Source organism: Propithecus coquereli, unplaced genomic scaffold, assembly GCF_000956105.1.
Source record: "Propithecus coquereli isolate 6110/MARCELLA unplaced genomic scaffold, Pcoq_1.0 Scaffold519, whole genome shotgun sequence".
NCBI classification, from domain to species: Eukaryota; Metazoa; Chordata; class Mammalia; order Primates; family Indriidae; genus Propithecus; species Propithecus coquereli.
Window position 1 is genome coordinate 1069745 of NW_012151052.1, and position 4312 is coordinate 1074056.

A 4312-nucleotide genomic window follows, 5' to 3' on the forward strand; every position below is an offset into this window, starting at 1 on the left:
TGTGTGCTTATTTTTATCAATGAGTTAGATACTTTCAGATGTTTTTGTGTTACTCATTAGCATCCTTTTCTTCATCTTGAAGAATTCCTTTTAGCAGTTCTTATAAGACAGGTCTGTTGGTGATAAATTCCCTCAGCTCATGTTTGTTTGAAAAAATCTTTCTTTCTCCATTATTTCCGAAGGACAACTTTGTTGATTATAGTGTTCTTGGTTGGAAGGTCTTTTTTTTTTTTTTTTCATTCAGCTTGTTGAATATATCATTCCACTATCTCCTGGCCTGTAAGATTTCTGCTGAGAAGTCTGCTTTTAGATTTATCAGGACTCCCTTATGTTATTTGCTTTTCTCTTGCTGCTTTCAAGATCCTCTCTTTATCTTTCATCTTTGACATTTTGATGATAATATGTAGTAGGATAGTCTTATTTGGGTTGAATCTGATTGAAGACCTTTGACTTTTGTGTACCTGGATATTTGTGTCTTTCTCCAGGTTTGGAAAGTTTTCTGTTACTATTTTTAAAATAAGCTTTATACCTCTTTCTCTTTCTCTACTCCTTCCTGAGTACCCAAACCCCATAGATTTGCTCTTTTGATGTTACCCTATAAACCCAATAAACTTTCTTTATTTCTTTTCATTCTTTTTTCTTTTTCTCCTCTGACTATATATTTTGAATTACCCTGTCTTTGAGTTCACAGATTCTTTTCCTCTGCTTGGTCAATTCTGTTGTCGATGCTCTCTATTGTGTGTTTCATTTATTTTTCAGCTCCAGAATTTCTGTTTGATTTTTTAAAAATTATTTAATGTCTTTGTTAAATTTCTTTGATAAAATTTTGAATTGTTTCTCTGTATTTTATTGAAATTTGCTAAGTTTTTAAAAACAGGTATTTTGATTCTTTGCTATTCCGTTCTTTTATCTCCATTTCCTTAGGGTCAGTCATTGGCACTTTATTTTGTCCATTTGGTGACATCATCTTTCCCTGATTGATCCTGATCCTTGTGGCCATGCATTGATGTGTGTGCATTCATATACATACTTTATCCAGTTTTCACAGTCTGGCCTTGTTTGGGGGCTCCCTTCAGCAGTAAACCTGTCCAGAGATTTAGGTCAGATTGATTGGTGAGGTCTCTATGATGAATTCAGCCATTGTAGCACTAGGAGGTACCCTAAATCCAAGATTGCCATGGTCAGAATCCCTTGGCAGCCAAGGCTTAGGAAGCACTGGAAAAGGTCCATGGTCCCTTAAACCAGTGTAGTACTAGGGCATGTTCAAGGCCCATGGCAGTTACAGCCTGCTAAACACTGAAGTTTATTCAGGGCCCAGTGCCTCTGTAGTTGGCCAACAGTGATATGGGCCAAAACTCAAGTCCATCTCACTGGTGCCACAGATTCTTTTCTGGTGCTATAGCAGATCTAGAGGCTCCATCAATGGGTATTAGTCTGGTGTCAGGCATTGAGTGGTTATGCTCAGTGGTGGGTTTTACTGTGGTGGGCCCAATACTGGGTTCCAAGATGCAGTCCTATGCTTACTTCCCTCTCCTTATCCCAAGTGGGTGGTGTCTCTCCCTTTGTACCACCTGAGGTTGGGGGAGATATGACATGGGTAAGGTAAAACTGTCCTTCCTACTCTATTCAATGCATCCATTATTATTATTATTATGCTAAACCCATGTACTGTGATCTCTCATCTGGCTTCTTTACCTCTTGTGAAGATTTTTCATGCATGGATAGTTGTTCAAATTGATGTTTCTGGTGCGGTATGATCACTGGAGAGTCCTACTCCACTTTCTTCCTCTATTCATCTCCTCTAAAGTTTTCTTCCTCAATTGAATATAATGTTAGCATTGCAGTTTTATAAAAATCAACATTAAAATGAGCATTGAAGCTAATTAATTCAGGAATATCAAATAGAGGAATTAGGCACTGGATATTTACTAATATACTCACTGTTAATAAAGGGTGGCAGGTTGTTACATCTGCCAATTTACACTGTTAGCTGAAAGTTGATGACACATTTACTTGTGACATGATTATGGTTCCGAGTGCTATAGCATCTCCATCCTACTGTAGGCTGTATGATGATTTGGTGTTCCCACCTCTTTTCTCTACTGTGAAAAACTTTGTTCATGCAAGCACCATGGACTGTCATTTGGCACAAATATGAGCTCAAACAAAAGTTCAAATATGAGTTATGGCATCATATGGCTGGGATCAGGTGGTCATCCTGATGATACAGAAGAGGCTCAAGGACATTTAGACTGTAATAAAAATGAAAACACCAATTTACAGTAATCTTATAGAGAGCATGTGTAACCTGGAGAACATAGACTTCCATGGGCCCCTAGCTTACCCCTCACATATGAGAAATAGCACATGATGCAATGATGTATGAAATCATGGAAGGCCCCTGTGAGTAGCAACACTTTCAGGTGATTGGCCTGGTCCACACCTGGTATGCACACATGTTCTATAGCAAATATTGTTGCATTTGAGAAGCACAAGCTCCAGGGTAACATTCACTGAAGAACTTGGTTCCTTTGTGGACCTTTACCAATTTGTGCTATAGAGGGAGGGCCTGATGCACTGAGAGAGGAGCTTTTGGATTCCAAGGGGGAAATAATAGTCTTAGAACTATGCCACCAAAGATCACAACTGCAGCTAAAATAGCAGGGTGGGATGTTTCTCCGTTGAGCTGCTTTGGGGCTGATATCTTCTGACCCAGGAAATGCTAAAGGGCAGTGGCTGCTTCGTGAAAGTGCACCTGAAGACACTGTCCCATAATGCATGAATAATTGGGTATGGGGACTGAAGATGCCATCCCTGGAGTGCTGAGAACAATGGTTGTAATTAGTTCATGTCAATAAAATATCATCTTGCTTCTTAGACTCTTGGAGAAGTTTATAAAAATAGATTCTTACTAGAATAATGTATGTGTATGGTTAAAAACAATATTCTTTTGCACTAGTCTTATTTCCGTGAAGCAACTTCTAACTCTTTTTCTGCTGTTTTCCTCCATGTCTTTTACTTCTATTTCTTGAATTATTAATTTTAGACATTATCTTTTTAACCAGATGCCATTTGCATTTCTATTGAGAAAAAATCTCTATGTTCTTTATGTATTATATTTCCTACAAGTCAATAGTAAGTCAAGCAAAGTTGTGTTGATAGGGAGTCACAGTACACTTAGACGGGCCTGTTAGACAATGTAGTAGGATGACATTGAAAAGGCACTCAATATCCTTTTTGTCTTTTTACTCAAGATTTAGATAACTTTTCTTAATGAAATCATGTCCTTCAGCAGTTTCATTTTATGAGTAAGGAAAGAGAGATATAGGGAATGGCTGTGACTTAGTGAGAGTGGCACTGACATTTAGTAGCTGAACTGGAGATTATGATACTCTTGATTTTTAGTCTTTCATTTTCTATCTCCTGAAGTTGGGATATTATGAAACACTGTGAGAATTCAGCAACAACTACCCTAAGCAAGAGGGCAGAGCAAAGTCTGAGCCATGTCACTCCCATTATTAAGGCTGTCCCTATCTAGCAGGGTGTTGGCAGATGACCCAACCCCAGGTGGAGCTCCTGTGGCCACCAAACATTGTCATGAAATGACGTAAGTGCTGAGATGTTTTGCACACCTCTATTTCCCAAACTTGAAGCATTAGAATCACCTGAGTGTGCACTGAAAACCCAGGTGCTTGTGATTACCCCACATCTAGTAAATTAGAACCCCCTTCCCTAAAAATTACAACTTACTAAGTTCAGGGTGATTAAGAATCAGTATTTTGCCAAGAACCCTAGGGAATACAGATTATTAACCAAGCCTGGGAAATACTCTCCTGGACCATGCCAGTGAAGTTTTGTGTGTGAAAAGACTCAAATTAATCATGCTTGGAATGACCTGTGTGCTTCTACAGAAATAAAAGATTCACAAAAATGTATATTTCTTGTTTTTTTTCCAGTTTTATTTATTTATTTTTTATTCCAGTATATTATGGGGGTACAATGTTTAGTTTACATACATTGCCTTTGCCCACCTCAGTCAGAGCTTCAATCATGTCCATCCACCAGACAGTGCACACTGCACCCATTAGGTGTAAATATAGCCATCCCCTTCTCCACTGTACCTCCTGCCTGACACCCGATGAATGTTACTACTATATGTGCACATAAGTACTGATCAGGTAATACCAATTTGATTGGGAGTACATGTAGTGCTTGTTTTTCCATTCTTGGGATACCTCACTTAGTAGAATGGGCTCCAGCTCTATCCAGGATAATACAAGAGGTGCTAGATCACCACTGTTTTTTGTGGCTG